This window comes from Phymastichus coffea, unplaced genomic scaffold (genome assembly GCF_024137745.1).
Source record: "Phymastichus coffea isolate CEN01 unplaced genomic scaffold, Cenicafe_Pcof_1.1 PCOF00010, whole genome shotgun sequence".
Lineage (NCBI taxonomy): Eukaryota > Metazoa > Arthropoda > Insecta > Hymenoptera > Eulophidae > Phymastichus > Phymastichus coffea.
Window position 1 is genome coordinate 5209540 of NW_026706821.1, and position 19234 is coordinate 5228773.

At 44.0% G+C, this 19234-nt stretch overlaps 1 protein-coding gene across 2 annotated transcripts in view; it reads right to left on the minus strand.

The window, feature by feature from the left end:
* The window catches only part of LOC131671708 (disks large 1 tumor suppressor protein-like), a 1979893-nt gene that overhangs the window by 1254228 nt on the left and 706431 nt on the right, over positions 1-19234 (minus strand). The gene's annotated exons all lie outside the window — the stretch shown is intronic.

The window sequence follows — 19234 nt, forward strand, 5'->3', positions numbered from 1 at the left end:
ATTACTTCGCGCAACTTTAAAAATAGGTAAAGATATACTAATTTTCCAATCCTTCTCTCCTATGTTAGATTTTTCAGTCTTACTAAATAACATAGGTTTGCATGATTTTCTTCTTGGCCAACTGAGGGTTACTTCTAAAGTAATATTTGTGGAGAATTCGAATTCGAAGATACCATTATTTTAAGTATCCTTATTTAGATATCCTTAATTAAACAGACGTATAAGGATGTTTTTCCTATACTAGCAGAAAAATATAAGGATTAAAAAAAACCCTATTTTTAGTGATTTTTCAAATATCTGCGATCACATTTAATCTTTATTAAAAATAATCATATAAAAAATTTGAAAAAAGCTAATTGCAGCTTGAAATCTCTAGTTTATGAAATATAGAGATAAAATTTTTTTATATAAACGATTTGTCTAACTAGATAGCTTTTCATTCAGCTTTAATTCGTGAGGTCGTAGAACTTGAGATGACAATTTGTCTTAGAGATATCGGAGTTTAAATGAAAAGAAGATCATTTTGCTTTTGATCATCGATATCTCTCAACCAAATGATCGCATAGAAAATAGTAGATGGGTTTTAAAACTTAAATGAAACCTGTAGAAAAATGGGTGATTCGTTTTTCAATAAAAATATATTTTACATGCTTTACATGAATTTGAAAAAACAAGAAAAAAGGGCTTTTGGTGGGTTTTTCAAAAACCGTGCGTTAAATTCGTAGAATAACATGAAGCAATGATTTTATGTGTTTTAGAGTTTAACATAATTACAAGAATCTCCCATAGTTTAAATTAAATCCAACGAGACGCTACTTTGTTTTATTTGATTAAATTTTGTAAAAATTGAGGGATCACTTTTATTGCTCTTACATGCGCATAGTCTTAAAAAATGAAAAAAATTCTTATTCTCATTTTCTCAAGATTTTATTGCTAACAATGTTGATTTTAATTTTAATTTTGTGAAAAAAAAAATTTTTATCTATTTTCAATTTTTATAGGAAATTTAAGAAAACTATTAAATGAAAGAAAAACATTAATTTTTTTCAATGGGATTCCATTACAGCATCCTCTAATTTAACCGATTCATTTTTAATAAGATTTTGAAAGAATCTGATACCCTCAACGACATTCTTCTTTCGATCTGGACGCTTTTCTAAGAATATCCTTTTCTAAGAGTTGCAACGATTGCCGAAAACCGTTAGGACTTGCATGAACTGCTAAGCGTGGCTAAGCGTAATAGACGTGATCGGTTTGGGTTAGAGAAAGAAAGAGGGCGCGTTAGGGGCAATGACCGGGAGGGGAGAGCTAGCGAGCCAGTATGACTGTGTTCTTCAGTCCGCCTACATCGTAGTTTATCGAGTCAGAGGCAACGACGTGTTCTTTTCCTTCCGAGTGAGATCCAGGGAGTTTGCGTAGATAATTAGTGAGTGACGAGGCGAGTGTGCACACTGCGAAACGTGTGTTGCACCGGCAGCAGCAATCTCAACCTCGGCAGCATCTACAGCAACGCAACAACATCAACGGAGAAGCAGCCGCAGAGGCAGTTCTTCATCTTTTAATATAGTCGGATACGGTTGTCACCGTATCGTCGTCGATTCAGCGGTAGGTGCACAGCACTTTTTAATTACGTTTAGCGTGCGATCCCGCGCAGCGTGTGCGGTGAGTTTATAGGTAGCGTGCGTGCGAATAGTCTGCGACGTCCGCGAGATCTACTCTCTCTCTCCCCCATTCAAATTATTGTGTCGAAATAGCGTGCGTAAGACTCTCGGCAAATCGTCCCTTATACAGGTTAAGTTTTGATTAAATAAAGTGGTTAAAGATCAATAAGAGACGTTCTTATTATTTCGTCTACCCTTTGTCCGGTGTCTGTGTTATAGTATACATTCGATTCGAACGCGCCGGTAATCCAGCACTGATCGCGAAAGTATAGAAGGAGCTGTTCGTCAACCGAGTTGCCAGCAGTGGCCGATGGATGGAGCGCTGGTAAGCAAGCGCATCAGCGCCCCTAGCGGAGAGTTTGCGCACCCAAGTTGGATCACTGGAAGAACTTGGCGCATGCGTACACCGGAGCGAGGTTAGTAAATGTGCTTGAAGCAAACAGCTAACGGAGCACCGTTTGCCGTCGTGATAAGTATATTTGCTAGGGATAAGCGGCTATACGGCAGCCTGTTACATGGCGCCCAACAGTTTTTAGGACTTACACAAGGGGATTTGGTTTGTTCGCAAAGAGTGAGTGACGCACGGGAGACAGAGACGTTTGCGCGCGTGCATGTTAAGGTGTGAGCGGGTAAAGAACACGTGGCTCGTTCGTCACGTGCTCTGCAGTGGGGAAAAGACGTCTCTCTGACCTAATAGCGATTGCTTTTGTAAGCCGAGAGCACACTAACACCAGGGGTCGAAGAGACGTCCTGAGTCGCTCTAAAGAAAATAAAAAGAGGTGACAAATTGGTTTTTTGAGTGGTTATCCACACCTTAGAGTATTTTCAGGTGAAGGTTAGTCACAGAGCGACAATAAGTGCAGAGCACGCAATTTGGGTGTGTGCGGGATTAGTTTTACTAACCCGGTGGAGCTAGCAAAAAGTTAGTCTCCACCTATAGGTAGGTAGTTGCGAGTGGAAGTTCTTACTTCCTTTGTTTACGCGGCACCTGCACACGCCCACGAGCCTCGTGGATTGCTGCCTTGTAATTGAAGGCGTATTAAAATAGTTGCCAGTCAATTAAAAATTGCAACACCCCGCTCACGCCTTGGACGATAAAAGGCGGTAGTGGTCGAATAGGTAAAGTAACCTCAACCGTCACCTACGCCCGTTGTAGGCGGTTTGGACGATACCGCCGATGCGATAACCCGATGGGCATCGGAACTGCCTTCTACACAGCTTGACAGATACCTGACGCAGTTGGAGTTGCGCACAGATGGCCCCAAGCTGATGCAAGCGGTCCGGCTGGCATATTGGCTATTGGGCGAGTACATCGACCAAGACTTCCGAGGAGCCGCGTTGGACAGGGACGCAGCGCAACGTAGGAGAAGAAGCCGAGAGAAATGGCTCGAGATCAGACGCCAAGAACTCGAGGCAGCTGATGCTGGGGATCTCATCGCCCACCCACTCATGCTGTTACGCAGTGATGAGACGGTGGAGGCGAACTTAACGCGGACTCTCGCCGTCTTCGACAACCTCGATGAAGATAGTCGGAGCGAGATTGGGGAGCGAGAGCCCGTTGAGGAGACTGAGACCGGCGTAGCCAGTGGGCCCCCGGAAGGGATTGGTAGTGAACGTAAGGGTTCCACTGGATCGCCAGATAGGCGAAGAGCTCGTCGTTTCGAGAACGAAGAGCTACACCCTCAAGAAGACGAGGAGGAACGGTGCGTGACCGAGCGGTTGAAAGAGGAAATCGAGCGCAACCGTGTCGGGATTAACCGCATACTTGAGATGCTGGAGAGGCACGATCAAGTATGTGCGCGGTGGAGCGACCAGGTGACAGCCCTACAGGTGGAGGTCCAATAATTAAGGAGCAAGGACCCCACAGATCGGCAAAGTGCCGTACAGGAGCGGCCCAGGAGAACCGTGGACTTTCAGTCCACGTACACGTGCTACTACGACCCGAGGGTACCAGGAAGCACTCCGAAACCCATGAGACCGGCCCTTGGTGAGCCTCGAGAGGCTCCTCAAAGGCAAGAGCCTCTGCGGACAGACCAGCCGCCGCGAAGAGGACCAATTGACGCCAACATTGGTGAAGGACAGGCGATCTCCAATGAATCGGCCTGGTACGATACTAATGCGGCGTCAGGATTCTATATGACTCGGGATGTGGGTATAATAGTCCGAGCATGGAAGCTGCGATATTCGGGTACGGCTTCAGAATGCGTGGACACGTTCCTGTCAAGATTAGAGGATTTACGAGCGGGCTCCGGGCTAACCGACGGCGAAGTTTTGTGCTCTGTATCAGAACTCCTCGAAGGCGTTGCGAGGACATGGTACGAGCTCAATAAGTTCAAGTGGAGGAGTTATGCCGACTTCGTAGTTGGCGCTCGCCGTTGGTTTGGGTCAAGCGAATTACGGCAACAGAGATTGCTGCAAGAGGCCCAAGCTCGGTATCAGGAAAAGAGAGAGTTGGTAAGAGAATACGCCTGCCACCTCCTCTTTATGCTTGCCCAATTACGCTAGCCGTTGCCTGAGCAGCGATAACTAGATTTGTTTTACGCAAATCTTCTACCCGCCATCCGAATGCAGCTGCGGAGAAACGCGTTCTCCAGTGTGGACGAGTTTCACGCCCGGGCAACCGAAATCGAGACCGCAATGCGGGACGACGAGCGCCCGAGGACCAGGCTGGAGCCCACGTCCACACTATACCCCGAGCACATGGGTGTGTCAGCGAAGGCACCACCGCCCAGGGCAGGAGCCCGGACCGCTGCCATGTCTAACAAACATTGGGGTATGGAGCAGCTGCAAGCCGAGTCACCGGTGAAGAGCCAGGCCAGGACACCCGAGCACCGGTCTTCAATCTCCGCGACGCAGGCGACAGACCGCATTGAGGATCTGTCGTCACAGGTAGCGATGCTGCGACGCGACAGATACCGGTACTTCAAGGAGAAGAAAGCTAACTCCCCAAAGCGGCCAAGGGGTCGGCCGCAAAACAAGGGAAGGAGTAAACCCCCCCCCTCCCCTGGGTCTTCTGGCCAGCGGCGAGAGGATCAGAGGAGAAAGATAGATTTCTCCCAACCTATCAAGTGCTCGTCCTGTGGCAAGCTGGGCTTCACTAGGAGGTACTGCCCGGATTGCAACAAGGAAAACGGGCAGGGAAACGGAGAACGGAGGTCCCCTCCGCGTCCCCAATAGAGGTGATCTCTCGCCGTGGGTCGCTCGAACGTGGCGGTGGCCCGTCGGCGACCCTAGGGTTCAGGCAGGTTTCGGAAGGGCCATTGAGTCCGATGAGACCCAGCAGTGCGGCGGCATACGAGGCGACAACGACCGCGCCGGTGCCTAACCTGGGCAACAGGGCGTTCTGATCCTCGAAGGGTATGGAGGTCGGATTCAAGTGGTGGAGCACGGGTACGAATGGGTCGGAGAGGAGACCGTCGGCCCCAAAAGCTCCAGGAGACCAACCGACGCTCCCGAGGATACGCCTGGAATCCAGGAACTAGCGGGTGAGAGCATGTCGATGCGAGTAGCGGCTGCCCAAGGCATGAAGAGCCGCGAAAGCCTCCGGACCACAAGTAAGAGTGGTACGGTGAAAGTTACGCGTCCGAGGATGAGACCAGTTGGTGGCTTCAAGTAGACGTGGGGGCCTACAAATTGAGGGCACTCTATGATACCGGAGCCTCATCGACGGTAATGGGTCAGCTCGGGCTAAGGTTGGCGTCGAACATGGGACTGGGCCTCGATGTGACGCGTACGGGCGAAGCTAAGCTCGCCGACGGTCGCCCATGCCCCATATTGGGTCATGTGATCTTCCCCTTCACGGTAGGGGGAATCACAAAGGATGTCAGAGTTGCCATAACGCCACTGCTGTCGGATGACTACTATGTAGGCGCGAATTTCGTAAGGGAATTCAGCGCCAACCTGAATCCTGACACGGACCAGCTGTACTTGGCGAAAGTCAAAGTGGCGGTACCGTTGGACGTGGCAAGTGTCACTGGTACGTCGTGCCTCGCACCCGTGGGCCTGATAGAAGCCACGGGAGCACAGTGCCAAGAAGTGGCTAGCCTCGTCGACGGATTGATTCCAGACGCAGGTGAGAGTTTAGGCTGTGCTGTGGGGGTCGAGCATGAGATAGATATCGGAGACGCTCGACCCTGTAAACAAAAATACTATCCGGTCTCCGACAGGGTGCGAGATGAGATGCACGCGCTGGTCAAGGCCATGCTGGACAACGACGTCATTGAACCAGCAACCAGCGGGTGGTCAAGCCCAGTGGTGATGGTGAAGAAGGCAGATGGCAAGTATCGGTTCTGCGTAATTTACCAGAAGGTGAACGCAGTAACCAAGCCTGACGCCTATCCATCGCCCTTCACGAACGACATCCTGCGAAGGATCAGGGATGCCAAGTTTATCTCTACACTGGACTTGAGTAGCGCGTACCACCAGATCCCTCTAAAAAAGGAGTCGCGTCCCATCACTGCGTTTACTGTCCCCTGCCTGGGGCATTTTCAGTTTAAGAGAATGCCTTTCGGATTGTCATACGCAGGCGCGACCTTCCAGAGGTTGATTGACAAAGTGATCGGCCCGGACTTAGATCCTTTCGCTTTTGCTTACCTCGACGATGTGATCATTATTTCGTCGTCCTTTGAGGAGCATAAGCGACACCTGAAGTTGGTTTTACAACGAATTCTGGGTGCGGGCCTCACTGTAAACAAGACCAAAAGCCACTTCTGTAAATCGGAAGTCAAGTACCTGGGGGTCCTTGTGAACCGTGAAGGAGTAAGGCCAGATCTGGAGAATATCAAGCCTATTATGGAGTACCCAGCACCACGGACCATCAAGCAGGTGAAGCGATTTATGGGGATGATGTCGTGGTATCGTCGCTTTATACCCGACTTCGCGACAATCGCTGAACCGATAAACCGCCTGACGAAGAAGAGCGTTCCGTTCGCTTGGCAGCAGGAACAAGAGCAAGCTTTCGAAAGGCTACGAGACGCAATGGTCTCTGCACCCATCCTGCAGTTGCCGGATCCCAGCGGACAGTTTGTCTTACAAACTGATGCGAGTGATAGTGGGATCGGCGCCGTACTGACGCAGGAAATCGATGGACAGGAGCGCGTCATAGATTACGCTAGTCGCTCCTTAAATAGTGCGGAAAGGAATTACACAGTCTCTGAGCGAGAGTGCCTGGCTGTGGTATGGGCTATCGAGAAGTTCCGGCCTTATGTTGAGGGGCACCACTTCAAAGTCATTACCGATCATAGTTGCCTTAGGTGGCTCCACAGTATGAGGAATCCTACAGGAAGGCTAGCGCGTTGGGCGCTGGCACTGCAGGGACATGTTTTTGATATAGAGTATCGAAAGGTAGACTTCAACGTGGTGCCAGACGCTTTGTCTAGGGCCTATGAGGAGGGAGTGGTAGAAGTGGGTGCCATGACTCATCAGCTGGAAACTGCCGATGCCTGGTATCTGCAGAAGTACCGAGAAGTATGCCAGGATCCCCATCTCAGCCTACCTGGAAGGTAGTTGGGGGGAGGCTGTACCATTACAATCCGACAAAAGATAGCGAAGGGTCCATAAACAATGAGAAAGCCTGGAAGCTTGTAAGCGAGGAGTTGCCCGGTCTGTCAACAATGCAAGGCGGAACAAAGGCCGCCTTGCGGGGTAATGGGTCGTCGAGAGGTCTCGCGACCCTGGCAGCTGGTGGCCAGCGATATTACGGGCCCATTCCCAAATAGCTCAAGAGGGTTTGAGTACATCTTGGTCTTTTTAAACCTGTTCACTCGGTGGGTTGAGTGCGTACCCATACGTAAGGCCAATGGAAGGACCATTGTGCAGGAGTTGCACGAGAGAGTGGTAAGCAGGTTCGGCGCGCCCGAACCCGGAAGGTTGTCCTGCCAATTCCCCTCGCCTATAAGCCACACGCGCGGGTGAAGCACAGGGGACCGGGACGTCCTCGTAAAGCGTAGCGTCAAGCGTGACACAACGACGGTTAGGTTAAGGGGCAAACCTGAGATATCTCTTGACCGCACTTTTCTCTTTTACAGATGGAGAGGAAGCTGGTGATAGGTGAAGAGGCCTTCGAGGTGGCCACCCGGATGCTCCCTGATCTGAAGCTGGGCCCGGACGCCGATCGGCTAATCGATGAGGTCAGGAGTTTTGTCCGGGCCAAGGTGGAGGTGGCCACCCGAGAAGACCGCCCACGCCAGCGGGTGGACGACTTACTCCGGGAAGGGTTAAGGCCGCCGTCAAGGAGGGCGCCAACCCGGGAGGCGTCCACCCAGACCGACGGCTCGTTTGAAGAGGGCCGTCGGTCGTCGTCCACCGTGGACCAGGGGGTGCAGACCCCGGAGTCGAGTAAACCAGAGGTGGCTGACAGCTCGACCCAGTGCCCCAGGCCAAAGGAGGCCTGTGGCCAGAGGCAGTGGGTCTGCAATCACTCCCACGTTCCCGAGCAACAGGGGCTCGAGAACTCCTGGAGGCATGTGAGGTTGGGCCTCCAGGAGCTGAAAAATGCCTTGGTTCGTCGGGGAACTCCAACGCCAGGTGCATACGCACCTGGACCAGTTCCTCGATTCCCATGGAGCCCGGGAGTTGCTCGGGGAGTGGGCTCCGGTGGTCCGGCGGCAGAGGGCCTATGGAGAGGCCCTGCTACGCGTGGACCGGGGGGGCAGGAGTCCCCAGGGGTCGCGGACCCGCCGGCAGTAGGACAGCCGACGATGCCAGGAGGCAGGGCCGCGATCAGGGCTCCTGCCGCGCCCCCGGTGCAGGCTCAACATAAGAGAGCCTCGGGGGCCCCCGGCGCCGGACAGGAGTTCACGGTCCACGTGGACGGGTCGAAGGTTTCCGACCCTACCGTGGTGGTGCGCACACATGGTGAACGCACCTCCGCCACGGTGGGCGGCGTGACGTTTACCGCCGCCACGGGAACCTCGACCCCACAGCCCCCTCCGTCTGCGGGGAGCCACGGGCAAGGATCAGCGCCCGGCTCCTCCAGGTCGCAGCGGAGGGGCTGTTATATCTGCGGCCATCCCGGCATTACCAGCACCTTCAAGTACCCAAATAAGGGGGAACATTGGCGCTACCCTCGCCACAAGGCACCAGGAGGCGCCGATCGGTGATGCGGGTGTGTGATGGCCCGGGTGAGGGCAATAAAGGTGTTTTTTTGTAAGAGTGACGTGTGGTAATTTCTTCCTATCCTTCTCCTGTCCTTAGAGTCGCGAGTCAGGGAGGTAGTTCGGCCGATTGCCGAAAATCGTTAGGACTCGCGTGAACTGCTAAGCGTGGCTAAGCGTAATAGCCGTGATCGGTTTGGGTTAGAGAGAGAGAGAGAGAGAGAGAGAGGGCGCGTTAGTTCCAATGACCGGGAGGGGAGAGCTAGCGAGCCAGTATGACTGTGTCCTTTAGTCCGCCTACATCGTAGTTTATCGAGTCAGAGGCAACGACGTGTTCTTTTCCTTCCGAGTGAGATCCAGGGAGTTTGCGTAGATAATTAGTGAGTGACGAGGCGAGTGTGCACACTGCAAAACGTGTGTTGCACCGGCAGCAGCAATCTCAACCTCGGCAGCATCTACAGCAACGCAACAACATCAACGGAGAAGCAGCCGCAGAGGCAGTTCTTCATCTTTTAATATAGTCGGATACGGTTGTCACCGTATCGTCGTCGATTCAGCGGTAGGTGCACAGCACTTTTTAATTACGTTTAGCGTGCGATCCCGCGCAGCGTGTGCGGTGAGTTTATAGGTAGCGTGCGTGCGAATAGTCTGCGACGTCCGCGAGATCTACTCTCTCTCTCCCCCATTCAAATTATTGTGTCGAAATAGCGTGCGTAAGACTCTCGGCAAATCGTCCCTTATACAGGTTAAGTTTTGATTAAATAAAGTGGTTAGAGATCAATAAGAGACGTTCTTATTATTTCGTCTACCCTTTGTCCGGTGTCTGTGTTATTGTATACATTCGATTCGAACGCGCCGGTAATCCAGCACTGATCGCGAAAGTATAGAAGGAGCTGTTCGTCAACTGAGTTGCCAGCAGTGGCCGATGGATGGAGCGCTGGTAAGCAAGCGCATCAGCGCCCCTAGCGGAGAGTTTGCGCACCCAAGTTGGATCACTGGAAGAACTTGGCGCATGCGTACACCGGAGCGAGGTTAGTAAATGTGCTTGAAGCAAACAGCTAACAGAGCACCGTTTGCCGTCGTGATAAGTATATTTGCTAGGGATAAGCGGCTATACGGCAGCCTGTTACAGAATACTTTTAAAGAATTTTTAACTATGATCAATAAAATATTTTTTTAAACTACCGCTGCGATAAAAAATAAGCAGTATTTTTAAAACTATCCTTTCTTCGATAAGAGATAAAAAAAGTTTTTTGATAAAATTACTTTTGATTTTTTAATCAATGTTAAACAGCATTTATCGGAGCCGGAAGTTACTGATGTAGTAACTCTAATTGACGAAAGATATAGTCAATGTACAGTTGCTATATCGATAGGTGTTAGTCAGTCAGTCGTCTCATGCTCATGCCAAATACTAAAGGACGAAGCAATACCATTATCACCTTAGACAAGGTCGCAGTCGTGCCATAATTCGTCATGATAATTGGGAATGATATAATTTATGAAAATTATATAGAATAATATAACTATGGAAGGTTCTCTATAACAGTTCAGTACAACTATGGTTATATTGAACTGTAATAGACACATTTAACATTATTGGTTTTTGTGATACCGTTATTAAACGTACGATTTTTCAAAAGGTCAACAAAAGCCCTTTTTTCCTTGTTTTTTTAAATTAATGTAAACCCTGGAATCTATTTTTAATTGAAAAATGAATAGTCGATCTTTGAAAAGAATTGATTCAAGTTTATGAACTATACCTCCAATTTTCTGTGCGATTCTGTGGTTCTCAGATATCAATGTTCAAAGACAAAACAATCCTTTTTCATTCAAACTCCGATATCTTTAAGATAAATTATCGTATCGAGCTCTACAATCTCTCTAATTAAAACTGAATGAAAAAGCTATTTAGTCCATTCAGTTGTTTACATAAAAAAAATTTTTCCACGTCGGTAGACCAAAAACAATAACCAAAAAATATTCGAAAAATATTTTCTTGCGATAGAGACTTCATGCTTTAATTTGCTTTTTTAAATTTTTCATATGATCATTTTTAATTAAAATACAGCCATTTGAAAAATTAAAAATTTGAATGTTTCTTTATTTTTCAACATAAATATTGGTACATGGTTTTAATCTTTTCGAAGTTTCTTATATTTCTATACCAACAAATATGTTATTTTAAACGTTTTTAATTGTTTATTCATGACCATTTCGAAAAATTGTTTAAATTTAGAAGTTAATACTAAACTTACCGACATATTACATATACTATGAATAATTACCTATTCAATATGTACCTATTCTACCGAATGGCGATCAAATGACCGCTTTTGAAATAAACAAATATAGTCTTTTCCAGTTGATTGTAATTAATACAGAATTCAACATAAATAATAAACACAAAATCATTATCATATAATAATCAAAAAACATTTATTTTTTGGACTTTAGGAGCGGTCATTTAACCGCTCTGGTAGGTTTAGTGTTAAGTTCTAAACAAATCCCCAATGTGATGTTCGTATCACTTATAAATAATAATAATTCGAACTCTCGTATCTAGCTAATAAGTAAGAATTTGTTTCCAATAATTTTACTCTACTTGTCAATAAAATAAATAAATAAATCAAATGTACTCTAATAATAATAAATAAATCAAATATATATAAATAAATACAATGTTTCAAGGAAAGTCAGACAATGCCCTAGTTTCTTATGGTGCTAACTGTCCCATAAGCAGAGCTAAAGTCTTTCTTGGATAGGATATAATTCGGCTCAAGTTTCTTATAGCGCGAAATGTTCTATAAGTCAAGCTTGAATTATAAAGAAGGAACAGTCTTGCTCAGTTAATCACAATGAGAGAAAGAACTTAGGTATTAGCCAAGTTTTTTCAGACTCATGCGCTCACCTTCCAAGGCTAGAAGTGAATGCTAGCCTGTGCAAAGGTGGACCTATTTATACACAGATTTTCCCGCTTATTTTTGCAGGAGAGATGTCATCGAACATTCGAGAGACATTCGCGAATTTTCAGAAATGAGTTTTCTTAATTTTCAAGTAAAGAACCATTAATATTAAGCTTTTAATACATGTAAACTTTACAAAATTTGTTATTTGTTTATTTTATACAATATACAATTATCGCAAATAGTGTCGTCAAAAGTTATTAACTAATAAAGTTAATTAACGTGATATTACAATATTTACAATAGTAAATTATTAAATTTTTATATAACTTTATAGTTGATTAAAGTTGGAAGTATTTTCTAAAAATAAATATTTAAATTAGTTAATAACATTTCATACTTGTAACGGTTTTTTCTAATCTTATAATGCAATTTTAGATTAATTACACAGGCCGACAAAATTTAAAAAATTGAAAAACCCAGAAACCAGACAGTACGTTCCCAAAGGTTTTTGGTGCGCTGAAATCGAATCTGACCTCAGAATTGTTCCATCACCCTAGGTTTTCGAGAAATCCTAACCTAAAAGTTCAAAGAACACGATTTTTCACTATATTTCGCATATTATTACGTCGTAAGCCAATTTTATTTTAAAAAACGAGTAATGCTATCTCAAAGTACTACTCTTACCCTTCAATACCCTTTTTTCAGATTTAAAAAATCTTTTTTTTCCATCGAGATATCGTAGATTGAATTTGAGTGATTTAGCGATTTCGTTACAGGACGAAATAGTGGCGAATTTCCGAATAAGGAGTTATAGTGTGATTATATGTTTTTTGGGTCACTGAATCCAAATTTAACGTCAGAATGACTCTATAATCTCAATTCCCTGAACCCTAGAGCTCCATAACATGCGACGCTGTAACCCCTGACCGACATACTCCAAAGTCTTTAACTCTTGAGCCCTTTAACCTGCTGCGGTATAACCCCCGACCCTCACACCCCAATTTCCTTAACCCTCGAGCCTTGAACCTCCGAAGCTATAACTCCCGGCCCTATCGAGGGTTAAAGAAATTCGGGTTTGGTGGACGGGGAATACCGCTGGGTCAATGGAACAACGATAGACGTCATTTCTGCGATAAAAGAAGGTAGAAGAATTTGTGTCTGTGATAGGAAAATTCATATCCAACTTACGTATACAAGTAGTATTTACGTTTACATACAAGTGTCTATAACTTGCGAAATCGATCAGCTAGGATTTTTAATCTTACATTTTTCTGGTCTACTAACGATGAAGAAAGTATCTACGTTAGCAGATGTCGGATTCACTTAGGGCCTACATTTCCTTACTTGAGGATAACCGTGTATGACATTGCTCAAAAACTACAAATTTTTGTGCTTCGTTCTTCATCCGTGTTAGGGATCGTGTTTGAGCGGCAGGCTAACGGATAAGTCACTGGTATTGAATACTTTCTATTATTTCTCATATAACACTGCGTGCAGTACTTTTACTGATCTTTATTATTACTTTGTCTTCTAGAAATTTAATTATATTTACCCATTTTGTTATTAGAATAAGTTTATAATATTACTCGTGATTTCCAATTAACTTATAAGTTATTGAAGATGTCGGTATGTAGAATTCCATGCAGAGGAAAAATCGATTCCTTTTGTAATATCTGCGGTAAATTTGAGGTAGCTCGACTTCGTCGATCAATCACTGATATCATTCAAGATCAGTTTGAAGAATGTTACGAGACACCTATGAAGAATTTAGATAAACAATGTGTTCCTAAATATATTTGTGAAGACTGTCGCCGAAGTTTGAAAAACTGGAATAAAACTAAAACCAAAGTTGTTCTCCAACCAACAATATGGCGTGAACCTAAAAATTACCATGATGACTGTTACTTTTGTAAATGTGATACTTTAGGTTTTAATCATAATAACAAAGCTTCTCTCCTTTATCCGAACGTTTCTAGTGTAACAGCAGCTCAGTATGGAAAAATAGAAAGAAAAAAAAAATTCTGATTCTGAGCCAAAAAAACTTCAACCAATAAAAGTTCCGGTAACAGAAAAAAGCAGCAGTAGTGATGAAGAAGATTTTTCTGACTCAGAAAAGCTCAAACTTTTCGACCAAAATTCTTTGGATGATCTGATCCGTGATTTGAATCTTCCGAAAGATTCTTCAGAACTCTTAGCTTCAAGACTAAAAGAAAGAAATCTTTTATTACCTGAGACAAAAGTTTCTATTTACAGAAAGAATGATATTAAATTTCGGCCATATTTTACTTGCGTGGATAACCTTGTTTACTGCAACGATATAAAGCATCTCAACAGTTTATATGGAGTGCAAGGAGGTTATAATCCAGAGAACTGGCGACTCTTCATGGATGCATCTGTACAAAGTCTCAAGGCAGTACTTCTGCACAATGGGAATGAGTATGCAGCTATTCCCATTGCTCATTCCACTGTGATAAAAGAGTCTCACGATAACTTTCGATTCCTTCTTGAGAAAATCAATTACAATGAACACAAATGGCTCGTTTGTGGCAATTTCAAAATGATCAATATATTAGTTGGTTTGCAATCTGGAAATACGAAGCACCCCTGTTTTTTGTGTCTCTGGGACAGTCGTACACGAGAAGAACATTGGGTTCGGAAAGAATGGACGAAAAGAATCGGAATGGTTGTTGGATAACACAATGTCGTTCATGAGAACCTTGTTGATACTAAACATATCTTGTTACCTCCACTCCATATAAAACTGGGCTTGATGAAGCAATTCGTCAAGGCAGTAGATAAGGAAGGCGAATGTTACAAGTATCTTCAGGGCAAATTTCCTAAATTGTCTGAAGCGAAAATTAAGGAAGGCATATTTGTAGGGCCAGACATTCGAGCACTTATGAAAGATGATGAATTTCTCTTGATAATAACGACTAATGAGAGAAATGCTTGGATAAGTCTCAAAAGTGTCGCCGAGAATTTTCTCCGAAACCACCGGGACCCTAAATACAAAACTATTGTGTCAACAATGCTACAGAATTTTGAAAAATTAGGGTGTTTGATGAGCCTGAAAATACACTTTTTGTTTTCACATTTGAAATACTTTTCGGACAATGTTGGGGCGTTCAGTGAAGAAATGGGTGAAAGATTTCATCAAGATTTCAGAAACAAAGAGGAACATTATCAAGGTAGATGGAATGAGAGCATGATGGCTGACTATTGCTGGGCTCTACACCGGCACGATACATTGATAGATCATCATAGACGCAAATCTTTTAAAAATTCATTTCAAGATAAACGACAGCGTTTTCATAAAAAAAAGAAGTGAAAAACTGTAGGGTTGCAGATACTACTGTGGGCAAAAAGTAAGGTGAATTTTCAATTTAAACTTCGCGGGCTTAACATTTCGGGCTAGTTCTTTTTTTCTTGAGTTGGTAGGACTGCGAATGACATCTGGGACAAATTTCATGTCAATGTCATCATCAGTAATATATTTACGCTTGTGTTTACCAAACGACCAAGAGTGCATGTTTCGATTTTTACAATGTCTGATTTAATTGAGCAAAGAAGTGCCATCAAATTTTGTTTGCAGAATGAAATTTCGGCTGCGGAAACGTTGAGGATGTTGCGGAAGGCCTTTGGTGATTCTACCATGTCGCAGAAAAATGTTTATAAGTGGTACAAAGACTTCAAAGAGGGTCGAGAACGTGTTGATGACTTGGAGCGCTCCGGACGACCATCGATGTCAACAGATGACCAACACGTCAATAAAGTGAAGGAATTAGTGCTCGAAAATCGTCGGTTGACTGTTAGAGACCTTACTGATATGATCGGAATATCAGAAGGATCTGTGAAAACAATTTTGAAAGACCATTTGGGCCTACGAAAAGTCAAATCTCGTTTGGTACCGAAAACTCTCAATTTCTTGCAAAAAAGTCGCCGCGTTAATGTGTGTGAAACAATGCTTTCTGACTATCAGGACAAGCTCAAATGCATGATTACGGGAGATGAGACTTGGATTTATGCTTACGACCCTGAAACAACCGACCAATCAAGCGAATATCGTGCTAAAGGCGAGGCCAGACCGAAAAGAGCACGTCAAAGTCGTTCAAAAATCAAGGTCATGATGACAGTTTTCTTCGATTTTCGTGGTGTGGTGCACTATGAATTCCTTCCACCCGGCCAAACTGTTAATAAGGAATATTATTTGAGCGTTATGCGTCGTTTGCGTGAAGCAATTCGTCTAAAAAGACCAGAATTATGGGCCAACAACTCTTGGTTTTTGCATCACGATAATGCACCATCTCACACTGCACTCGTTCTTCGTGACCATTTCGCCAAAAATTCGACGCATATCGTTCCGCAACCACCGTATTCGCCTGATTTGGCTCCGTGTGACTTCTGGCTATTCCCAAAACTCAAGAGACCACTCCGGGGAACGCGTTTTGAGTCGATTGAGGAGATAAGAGCTGAATCGAAGAAGGCGCTGATGGCTATACCGGAAAGGGACTATTTGGCATGTTTCGAGGATTGGAAAAAACGTTGGCATAAGTGTATTTTATCGTGAGGGGATTACTTCGAAGGGGATGACATTGATGTAGAAGAATAAATAAAGATTTTTCATTTTACAAACAAATTCACCTTACTTTTTGCCCACAGTAGTATTCAGATGCAACACTCACAAACTGAATAAATGAGATTTAAAGCTGCGTAGAATACAAGGCTTGGATATTGAAGGGATTGAAATGTAGAGACATACGGTTATACGATAGCAGCTTGAAGTGCTAATTGAGGAAATTCTGGCAAAGGAGTCTGAGGTTGCAGACTTGCAGGGCTCGGGGGTTGAATATAATTTGGAGGCTTGAGGTGTTCTGCGTAGCGAATTTCGGTATGAGGGTTGGGGGTTATAGCGTCGCGGTAATAGGGCTCGAGGGTTGAGGAAATTGGGGTGTGAGGGTCGGGGGTTATAGCTTCGCAGGTTGAAGGCTCAAGGGTTGAGGAAATTGGGGTATGAGGGTCGGGGGTTATACCGCAGCAGGTTAAAGGGCTCGAGGGTTAAGGAAATTAGGGTATGTCGGTCAGGGGTTACAGGGTCGCAGGTTATGGGGCTCTAGGATTAAGGGAATTGAGATTATAGAGTCATTCTGACGTTAAATTTAAATAAAATATGAGCAAACTACAGTATAGAAGCCAATATTTTCATGCTCTGGTTTTCCAGTTACTTTTGTCTTTAATTGATCTTGTAAGACGACAAAGTTGGTTAGCAACTTTTATGTCTAGAAGAGTTTTATCCATTTATAAGCCAGCTGCTCTTCTACACCAAACTGGTCCTGAATGTCGTCTTGTCACGACAAGACGGCGGAACAGAGAACGTAGCTGCAGTAGCCATGCAGCCTCGCCCGTTTCACAAGGTGAAAATGGCCATTGTTACTAACAACGCAGATTCAGGAGGATTGCAGTCAAATGCAAAAAATCCTGCGACTTCGCATAAAAAACTAACCATGCTACCATCAGTACAAGTGAGATATGGTAGTGGTCCGTCAAACGAAAACCCCGTCACTTCTATGACAAGTGCTCAGGTCTGTCCTTTCTGGTCGACTTAGAATCGGTGGTATTCATGTTGCCTCGTTTGGAAATCAACGTGTCATAACTGCTTATTAAGCAACTGTTGTGGCTCACAGCAGCTAGCATACAATCTATCGATACGATTGCATGCACACTTCTCACTCTCAACATAGAGTTTCGTCGAGATTTCGCATGATCGTTCATAATCACAAACAACCCAGGCATCATCATTGGAGCTCATCTTTTGACCCACGCGGACCTTTTGGTGGACATTCAAAATTAATACCTTATCGGTATTATGACAGCTCTCAGTGTTCTTCGCAATTATATATTGCCATGGTACCAACGCGAGTTAAACCGCTACCCGCTTCCAATCATTAAGCACCTGCTGCACGACTGCAACGCAGGTATCTTGTTCTCAATTATCGACTTGAAAAACGCCTTTCAGTAGATACTAATGGCAGAGAAGATCATCTACAAGACGACCATTACCACGCCTTTCAAGTTTTTTGAGTTCCTTGTTCTGCCACTTTCGCTGTATAACGCTACGCAAGCTTTTCAACGGTCCCTGAATAACCTGTTGCAATCGCTGTCTTTTTGTTGCTGATACCTGGATGATATCATCATGCACTCCAAGCACTTCGAAGAGAATCCGCAACACCTGCAACAACTCCTTAAGGTAATACGCTCGGCTAAACTCCTTATCAACCGCGACAAGTATAAAAAAATGCAAGTCACATAGTTTGAAGTCACGTTCCTAGGATTCACGGTGAGCCATTATGAGTTCGAGCCTTCGCCTTACAAAATCGATAGAGTTAGCTACATTCTCATACCATTTACGTACCAAGAGCTTTGCAGTTTTTTTGGGATCAATCAATTACTACCGCTAGTACATTTATAACTCAGCGCAATGACAGATGCCACTCGACGAACTGCTACAGGGCATATCGAAGACAGTTAGGCTAAAGAGCTGAACCAGTATCAAACGTTCACAGCGTATAAGCAAGTACTTTGCAACATAATCGACAGCTTCTTCATTTCTCCAAACGCCCCGCTTGTTTTCGCAATGTCCAATCTGAAAATTTTACTGATTTCAATTCATATACCAGTGAGTCTGAATACAAAAGTAATAATACACATACTTCAGATGCATTAACGTTCATCACTATTGAAATAAAGTATGAGTAAAAGAAATAATTATTCCTTATATGTATTTATTATATTGAACCAGTGGCATTACAGACATATGATCTTGTAATATTCATAAATCCATAGACACTAAAAACTACACGCTTGACTTCGAAGCCTTTATACCCGATAACTGCTGAGTTGTAATTACGCAACTCAGCACTCACCAAAATTTCAAAGAGTGCATCGCCTGCTAAGCTTTGTATGCTATGCAGTGTATTGTCGCCCTATAAATTATAAATTTTTTTAAATAAATAAATGTTGTTGTTAAATAAAATTATGATTATTAGTCCAAAGTATTATAAACAATGCAAACTATAATCTTGCTTATAAAGATATGTCATTTGATGTAAATTTTGATTTGAAATGGACATTTATTGATGGTAAAATGTGCTATATTTTGACAGAACAAAAAGCTTTAAGATGTTGTAATATTTATAAGATAGGTCCTAAGCTTATAAAGAATAATGAATAAATACAAAATCTTTCTTGCAATCGACAATATTACAAATTTGATTGCAGTTTTCTAATTTTACGTAGTTTGATACGTGTTATGGAGTACGTATATCTGACACATATTTTATAATTTAAATTTTCAAAAAGAATCAGTTATAAGAGTAAACTAAGAAGTATAGAAAGATGAAAAACATAAAGTTCAACAATTTTTAAACGATCAATGAAGTTTAACTTTCGATATAGCATAACAAATAGTGCAAACCATAAATACCGGGAATGTTGCTGAAAAGCTCCCAAAAATTACAGGAACAAACGAGATTATGATAGAACAAATGTACACGCTTTTATAGATTATTTCATA